The sequence below is a fragment of the Otolemur garnettii genome, unplaced genomic scaffold (assembly GCF_000181295.1).
Source record: "Otolemur garnettii isolate 467f Iridium unplaced genomic scaffold, OtoGar3 scaffold00048, whole genome shotgun sequence".
Lineage (NCBI taxonomy): Eukaryota > Metazoa > Chordata > Mammalia > Primates > Galagidae > Otolemur > Otolemur garnettii.
Window position 1 is genome coordinate 322,962 of NW_003852443.1, and position 9,863 is coordinate 332,824.

A 9,863-nucleotide genomic window follows, 5' to 3' on the forward strand; every position below is an offset into this window, starting at 1 on the left:
CACTATAAAACAAATATTTATGATGACTTCACCATATTCTCAGAAGTTCTTTCTGTGGCATAAAGATATGAAAATTAAAGGCTATGAGACACTGGTAGTAAAAGACAAAAATAGGATGTCTGTCAATGACATTTAAAGAGTAAGATTCGAGGAGGCATGATTTGGCTAGTGGAAAAAAAGAGATTTAGCACACTACTTTCGAACATTAATTTTTTTTAGCCCCACTATTGAGAAAATTATGCCCATAGTTTCTGTCAAAACAAACAGATGCCATGGGATAGACCCAACATCACTACATTCTTGCCAACACAAATACTCCTGCCCACAAGATACCACCTGGGATAGATTCCTCAAAAATGTCACTATCATGAAAGACAGGAAGTCATTCGAGACTTAGAGAGCAAGAGAAACAGCAATAAAAGATGAGGTCCTTGATTGAATCTTGTGTTGGAATGTATTTTTTTAAAAGTTACAAACGACTTTATTAGGGTGATTGTGGAAATTTAAAATGCGGACTGTATATTACATAAGAGTATCATAATAATGATGCATTTCCAATGCATGGTGATCGTATTGTGGTTATAGAAAGGAAGTGTTGGGTGACGCCTGTGGCTCAAAAGGGTAGGGCACCAGTCCCATATGCCAGAGGTGGCAGGTTCAAACCCAGCCCTGGCCAAAAACTGCAAAAAAAAAAGAAAGGAAATGTCCTAATTTTTAGGAGATAATGTGCTTGAAGTATTTAAGAGTAGAGTGTCAGTGTCTGCAGCAGTGAACAAAGCCATGTGAATGGTGTACTAATCACTGTATTCTCATTTCAAATTGTCTACAGGCCTGAAGATTTTCAAAGTAATTTTAAAGAACAGCAAACAAGTACATAATATATGTACTACAAGACCAGCAACAGGATAACTTCTGTTTTTTATTTTAGCTCTTTACTGTATTTACTCTAATTATAAAGGCTTGCTCATTAGAAAACATAAAATAGAGCTATATGTAAAGGGTGAATATATACACCAGCCTAAAGACATGCTTCATGACTATACGTACATCCTTTTAATAGATGCTTTGAGTCACTATTTAAGATAACATTACAATTTTACTATATATAAACACATGTATCTCCCCTCAACTCTTTGCCAATAAAGGTAGACATACAGTTATCATTTTCATTACTGTAGAGTCTTCCATTATACAGCCATACAATAGCTTGTTTAATCAATTTCCTACATCCTTCGGTTTCAAATTTAGGACTATTTCTATTTCAATTTAAGAGATCTACATATTTCAGCACAGCCACGTCTACTTTCTTCTTTAATATACAGAAGAATTTCAGCAAAGCATATCATTAGGGTCTGAGACAGAGGTTCCTTATCAAATAAAGGTGATAAGCCCTCTAGATACCATACAATGGTATCTAATATGAAATTTTATTCTGATGGATAAAATCCACTATTGAGGCTCCAAGGTATACTTATTTTATCAGTCAGCATTCCCCTATCACTGGTTCCCAGGCTGTGAATCAAGTCATGCTCATTCCAACCCACAGTCCTTTGCACCCAAGGCCCTCTTGCCTGCAAAACTTTATTTCGTCTGTTCTGGATACACACCTCACCTCAAAATGAAGTTAGTTATCCATTCATGACACTAACTCATAATGAAATGGTAGACTAACTGTTAAAAAAATATTTGTCTAACATCAGAGACATCACAGGAATAAGCAATTACTAAGGGGAAGGGTAGAGGAACATGCAGAGTTACGGAGAAGGAGGGGCACAAGGGAGGGAATCCTTCCTGGGCCAAGAGAAATGCAAATGACATGAAATTTATGTGAACCAGCTTGATGAAAGTATTTCAAAACGTACATGAAAACACTACACTGTACCCCATGTTTGCATTAATGTATACAGCTATCTTTTAATAAAAAAAAAAAAAAAAAAAAAAGAAACAAAAGAGAAGATAATCTTGGATTCTTTAGAGGATTGTGAGTTGCCCACTCTAACTAGAAAGAAAGGTCAGGAGGGGAGTGGTTGTGGGGAGCTTTCACATCATGGTAAGAATGGGCTTCATGGGAGTTATGAATTGCTCTCTATGCTAAGCAATTTTTCATAATATGATTATTCCAGGAAAGTTAAAGATTCTTCTTTTTAAAATGTTATACAATTCTCTTCCAACTACTCTGAAAAAACTATCTCCATAATTGTTTCTCTGAACAAATACACTTTTCTCTAAATTTGTGTAAGTGGCACAAGATGCTGTGGCACGCTGTCAAGTAAAGCCGTGCTTGTCACAGCTGCCATGCTCTGGTTCCTGTTTTTAAAAATGTATCAGAAACAGTCTCTGCCATAATGACTGTGAATATCTGTCTTTATGAACATGAGGATTAGCTTAAGTTAGGAGATTCATTGAAAATAAGCACAAATTTTACCTTTAAGGTTTTATATTCATCAAGAATTGTGGAGCACAAAAACTCACAGTTCTTTGAATAGGAAAAGCTATTTGCCAATAATATTTAATGAGAGTGAAGAATCATCAAAGGTGAAAAAGCATCACTTAGCTTTCCATGATGAAAAAGTAAATTTGTAGTCAAATGTTCTACCCCTGAGCTATCTCCCTGAAAAACTTGAAAAGTAAATTGACAGCTTTTCTAAAACTGAGACAGACATGCTCAAAACAACAAACTTGTCTTAATATACCGTATAATTAAACATGTTTTCCAGTGTATCATTAAAATCTCCCTCTCCTCCTATAAGCAATTCCAATGGTTATGCTGGAGCCCAACGCAAAGAATACAGTCCTTTTGAAAACCCTCTGCTTTATCAATGCTGGTTTGTTTCCTCCTGGTGAAGAGAGGAAGTGATCCTGAAAGCATCTAACATTCTAAAACAAAACTCTTTAGCGGAGATTTAAAAGAAAGAAAAAAGCCAATGCAATGTTAAGTCTTAGAATGAGTATAAGCTAGGTCAAAGTGAGCAGGGAAGAGGATGAACTTTAAAAGATCACGTTAAGTTTAGCTTCAGTAAGACACCAAAAACTTCTTGAAAAGATACTAATTTGAGATTTTAACTACGTATACTGAAGCAGAAGGCATTAAAATCAATGAATACTTTTTTATACTTTTAAATAATATTGACTAAGTTTAGGGTGCCAATGTATGCCAGTGCATTATATCCAATTATATTTGATTTATTTTCTTTCATAAACTAATTACAGGATTGTTAGTCAATTAGTAATAATGGAATTGAACTGAATGATTTCTAAAATGCTTATCAGCTTCTACTTGTATAATTCTGTGCAAAGGGTGACAGATTATATCAAGAGAACATTGTCATTTAAAAAAAATCCTTAACATTTATTTTTTATTACCAAGGTAAGAAATTATTTTTATTTTTCACTTTTTAATTTACAGGGCCACTGCAGCTGAAGAAATATCTAGACAATTCTGAAAGATAGACTATTTCACCAAGAGAAGGAAGTAAACTTAAAAAGGAAGCTATTCCAGAGTCTGAGGGTTCTAATTGCAATGAGATGAAAATTGTACATAGCACAGATGCCAGAAAATTTTTATATTCTCTGTTAAATTCAAAGCCTAGTAATATCCAGAAAATATTCCACAGGACTTTCTTGACCAGAAAAATCAAGAAATCATGACCAGAGAACTGGCATGGCTAGCGATTACCCACACCCTACAGCCAAACCCTTCTGGAAATAAGCAGTAAGTTTTCCAACAAGCCATGTGAGTGAGAAGGAGAGTAATCTGACTTCTGACCTTCTCTAGGACAGACATGGTTGGCAGAAGATGACATCTATTCACTGTATTGTGAATGTAAAGACAGGAGGCTCTTTTAATTTTAAGCAGAGATTTTTCTAAGCCAGGTGATACATATTCTCCTTCTACATAGAGCAACAATCTATCTTAAAAAAAAAAAAAAGACATATTATTACTGAGAAAGCTGGGCAATGTTGAGTCTGTTAGTAACACCTGCTCCCCTAGAAAAGGAAAACATGTTGCAAGGAAGGGTTTTTCCCAAGTGTCACCCTAATGGAGGTTAAAATGCAAACCAGGATACCATCCATTTAAATCTGTCTATAATTCTCTATGCTTCTGTACTTTCCCCACAGTTTTAGTACAGACATTACCTCATTTGATTCACATCACAATCATAAAAGGTAGCTTGTATTATGCTTATATTACAATGGGAAAGTTGAGGATGACAAACTTAAATCACTTTCTCAGGGTCACACCTAATCTTCAAAGCCTGAATCCAGGCCAATATCTTCTAAATCTAGTTTGCATTCCTTATAACCAGAGCTGCTAATGAAAAAGAACAAGATACTTCTCTAAGCATAATTCTTGCCTAGAAGTAGCCAGCAATATGACCAATGTCAATTAACAAAATAAATAAAACAGTACCCCAGTAGATGCAAAAACGGCCCCAGAGATGTCCAAGTCCTAATTCCCAGAATCTTACACATGAATAGGTGACTTTACAATGGCAAAAAGGACTTTGAAGATGTGATCAAATTAAGAATTTTGGAATAGAATAATTATTTTTCTGGATTATCTGGGCAGACCCACTATAATCAGAAGAGGGGCAGAAGAGGCCATGACACAGTGATGCAGAATGAGGAAGAATCCAGTAGCCACTGCTGGACTTGAACATGGAGGAGGAGGCCACGTGCCAAGGAATGCCAGCAGCCTCAAACAAACCTCCAGGAGAAATACAGCATTGTACCTTGATTTTTACCTCAGTGAGACTCATTTGGACATCTGACTTCCAGAACTAAAGATAAAAAATTTGTATTTGTTGTTTTAAGACACCAAGGCCACAAAGTTTATGGTGACTTTTGACAGCAGCAACAGGAAACAAATGCCACACTGACCAGGACAAACTGGATGTGACAGATGGCCCCTCGCCTGTTACATGAACAGTCTCAGTATTGGATTGAATTTTCTACTAAATTAAATTTTCATCACTGAACTCCACTTTGTAAAAGATATTTCTAAAATATGTTGAAGATATCCATATGATAATATTCATTATTTCCCATAACTTGTATGATTCTAAGAAAAAATGAACTAGGAAAATTAAAATGCATACTGAGTTTGTTTTTCTGTAAGTTTTTTTATGTCTAATCTACTTAGCATGACATGAAACCAAGGATCCAAGATCTACACACTGAGCTCTATCGAGATCCTTCTATTTTAAATAAACAGTCGATATGCATTAGGCTTTAATGGTAAGTATGGTCCGTAGTTTTATTTTTTTGTTGTGTCCTTACCTGGCTTTGGTATCAAGGTGCTACTGGCTTTAGAGAATGAGGAGGGGAGGATTTCCTCCTTGATGATATGGAATAATTTCTGCAGTATGAGTACAAACTCTTTTTTATAGGTCTGAGATAATTCAGCTGTGAATCCATCTGCTCTGGGGCTTTTTTTTTTTTTTTTGCTTAAAGATTTTTTTACTGATACTTCAATATTGTTACTCATTATTGGTCCAGATTCTATTTCTTCCCAACTGAGTATCAGGAGGCCGTGGGCTTCCAGGAATTTGTCCATTTCCTCTGTATTTTCAAGTTTGTGTGCACACAAAATTTTGAGAATTGTGATGAGTTCCAGCACATCATATAATCAGGGCTAACTTTCCTGAGCTTATTTTATAGATTCAATTATTTTCCAAATATTAAAAACCTGAGGATAAAACCCTTTTAGACACTGAAATCTATTCTGGACACAGAAACACAATAAAGTAAATAAACTAGTTGGCTCTTCACGACTGCCCCAGGGATGTAGTATATAATATAGAGAGGCAGGTGACACAGTTGGATGTTTGACCCCTCCAAATCTCATGTTGAGATTTGATCCTCAGTACTGAATGTGGGGCCTGGTGGAAGGAGTTTGGTTCATGGGGCAGATCCCTCATGAGCAGCTTGTTTCTACCCCCCTGATAATGAGTGGGTTTTCACTTTACTAGTTCATAAGAAAGCTGGTTGTGTAAGAGACTAGCACCACCTCCTCCCTCTCTCCGTCCCACTCTCGCCAAGTCACATGCCTGCTTCCTCTTCACCTTCCACATGGATTGGAAGCTCCCTGAAATCCTCACCAGAAGCAGATGCTGGCACAATGCTTCTTGTACAGCACGAAGAACCACGAGCCAAATAAGCCTCTTTTCTTTATAAATTACCAAGCCTCAGGTTTTATTTTTATAGCAATTCAAAAATTACCTACTTATCCAGTAGGTAATTTTCCCAAAGTAACCTGAAAACAATGACAGATCCTGGATATGAACTCAAGTCTGTCCGACTACAGACACAATGATATATATTCAAATTATGGAATAAGTGATGAAAGAACAGCCAAAGAGAAAAGTCTACAAAAATATCAACAAGGTTAAGAGAGAACGAGAACAATGACAGTTCAGGCAAAGAGAAGAAACTCTAAAGAAAGAGGGAACTACGGGTTGAATGGGGTGAATTATAACAAAGCAGTCAGGAAGATAAAGACTGAAAAGTGTCCTTTGAAGGTGGTAACTAGGGTGCCGCTAATGATGTCGGCCAGGCCTGGGCTGGGGAGGTGCCAGACTGGAGTGGCTGGAGCATGGGAAGTAATGAAGAGAGAAACAGTATTCAAAAATCACAGATGTGAGCAAAAAGTGAGAGAAAGGGAAATGACTAAGAGAAGATACAGATTTGAGGGGAAGCTGGTTTTAGGTTATTCAGATAGAAAAGATTTGAATGTACTTGCAAGTTGGGGTGGGGGAAAGGTAAATATTGTGGGGATATAAGAGTAAATGAAGAAACAGGCACAGTCCCTCAGAACACGCCTGGGTTTACTGAGCCATTTCAACATGCCAGGCCCTGTTCTCAGCACTTTATGTGTCTTTACTTATATATAAATTGAGCCATTTGGTTTAGTCCACACCTCTGGAGTAGGTGTGATGCTAACACTTCACCAGGGGAGGTGAGAGTAACCTGAGGGCAGTATGTGCAAAACCAACAGCTGGTAAGTGGCAGAAACAGGGATTGAGCCCTGGACGGTTGGCTTCCCGAACATACATCCACTCAGCCTCTAACTCCCTTGAGGTGCCAGAAAATCAGAAGACATTTGTGGTGCACAGATATTTATGCATTTGGGCAAGAATAGAGTGATTGAGGTTTAGGAGGATGCTATAAATGATAAATACTTTCTCTATGAAAGTCTATTTCCATATATACATTTTCTTGACTAGATTATCAAACCCTATACTGTCCTCTTAAGTTCAAGTAAATACCATTTGGGTAAAAGTTCTAATGTAAAATAATGAAGTCTTAACTTGTATATTTCTTCATGAGGGAGTCTCATAAGTTATATAAAAAGATTATAGCAATATAACAAGCAAGGGCAGGCTCAGCACCTGTACCACAGTGGTTATGGCACCAGCCACATACACCAAGGGTGTAAGTTTGAACCTGGCCCGGGCCAGCTAAATAACAATGACAACTGCAACCAAAAATAGTGGGGCCTTGTGGTGAGTGCCTATAGTCTCAGATACTTGGGAGGTTGAAGCAAGAGTATCACTTAAGCCCAAGAGTTGGAGGTTGCTGTGAGCTGTGATGCCACAGTTCTCTACTGACAGTGACATAGTGACCCTCTGTAAAGTTTTTTTTTTTTCTGTCTCAAAAAAAGAAAAAGAAAAGAAAAAACAAGCAAGGGCTAAAGAAAACAGATTAAAATTAATATATATACATACATATATATGTATGTACAACTATGATAACTAAAGGAGTTTATTTCCTCGCTATTCAAAAAGGACTTATGATTCACTCATTCATTCATCTATTCAATTTATTGGGCATTGACTTTTACCAGGCATTGTTCTAGACCCTGGGGTTTCAGCAGTAAACAAAACAGATTAAATTAAAAAAAAGAAAAACAAAAAAACCCCCGTTCTCACGGGAATTACATCTTAAGTGAGAAAAACAGACATTCAGTAATAATTAATATATAACCTATATACAAGTGTAAGTACTACAGGGAAAATAAAACAGAAAAGAGGGTGGAAGTACACGGTGGGAAAGGGGGAGCTGCAATTTTAAATAAGATGGCCCGGGCATTATTGAGAAGATAATATTTAAACAATTCTCAAAGATGGTGGTAAAGAGGTCACACAGTGGACATTCGTGCAAAGAATGTTCCAGGCAGAGGAAACAGTCCAGGTAAGGGTAAAGTGGAAATGTGCCCACTGTTTACGAGGCACAGGAAAGAGACTCAGAGAATAAAAGGGAAGAACAGTGAGCTCAGGGCTTTAACCTCCTGTTCCTTCCTTCTAGTCGTTTTGGGCTGGATTCTATCAGGTGGATCTCTCCACTGAGCCCTGTGCTTTTAGATTCTTGTAATTACTCCCTAAAGGCCTATAGGCCAAGTTTTAACTAGGGGTGGGTATATTACCAATAGACTACCAATCTCCTGATCCCTGCACAACCCTCTGTAAGTAGTCAAGCTGCTCAGACTGCCCTAATTTAAGTGTGCCATCTCATTCCTGGCAGTGCCTGACTAATTCAGAAGTCTAGGGCAATAATCCAGGTGGAGACAATGGTGGTTTAGATCAGAATGTTAGCAGTGGAATGAGGAGAAGCAGTGAGATTTTTGACTTGCTGATAGATTTAATATAAAGTTTGACTACAGATTTTGGCCTAATCATCAGAAAGGTAGAATGCAAAGATTAATTTTTACAAATTCACAAATCAACTGAAAATATTGTGCAAATACACTGAAAATTGCTCACAGGAAGAGATATTTATGGCTTACAAACCAGTCTTACTGCTCATGAAAGCAAATTAACAGAACGGGTATCATTTTCTCCTATAAAATCAACAAAGATAAAACATATCATGATAAATGGTGTTTGCATAGGTTATAGAAAACATAACTGGAGAAATGCAAATCTTTGTGAGAGATAATCTGTAATCCCTAACAAAATTTTAAATATACATATACTTTGATTCACAAATCTCTTTTATTCTACAGATATCTGAGTAGATATTTGTACAAATACCAAAGCATAAGATTTTCAGTGTATTGGCTCAGCACCCATAGCGCAGTGGTTATGGTACCAGCGACATACACCAAGGGTGGCAGATTCAAACCCAGCCCAATCCAGCTAAGCAACAATGACAACTGCGACAGAAAAATAGCCAGGTATTGTGGCAGGTGCCTGTAGTCCAAGCTACTTGGAAGGCTGAGGCAAGAGAATGGCTTAAGGCCAAGAATTTGAGATTGCTGTGAGCTGTGACACCACAGCACTCTACTGAGGGGGACATAGGGAGACTATCTCAAGAAAAAAGATTTTCAATGTATCAGTGTTAATAACAAAACATTGGAAACAACCTAAGTATCCATCAATAGGAAATATTAGTTAAATAAATTAGTATGTATACATGCACACACACACAATAGAATACTACCAGTGATTTACAAAAAATGAAGAAAATCCACATATCAACATGGGAAGATCTACCAGAGATTTATATTGTCAGATAGGAGTGGGGTGGTATGTCAAGCGTCTACCAGTATATTTAGTATGTTTCTACTTATTAGTTTCTTTTTCTTTTTTTAAGAGATGGGGTCTCACTCTGTCACTGAGGCTAGAATTCAGTGGCATCATCATGTTCACTACAGCCTTGAACTCCTGGGCTCTAGTGATCCTCCTGCTTCAGCCTCCTGAGTAGCTGGGACTAAAGAAAGGCATATACCACATGGCCGACTGAGAGTCGCCTTTTTTTTTTTTTAAAAGAACACATACATACAAATGAGAAAATTCTAGAACAATAAAAGAAATTAGTACAAGTGACTGCCTGTGAGCAGGCTGGTGTGAAATAGTTTCTTT

The 9,863-nt window shown here is 37.2% G+C and overlaps 1 protein-coding gene across 1 annotated transcript in view; it reads right to left on the reverse strand.

Moving 5' to 3' along the window:
• The window catches only part of ITGAV (integrin subunit alpha V), a 94,257-nt gene that overhangs the window by 47,397 nt on the left and 36,997 nt on the right, over positions 1-9,863 (reverse strand). The window lies entirely within an intron of this gene.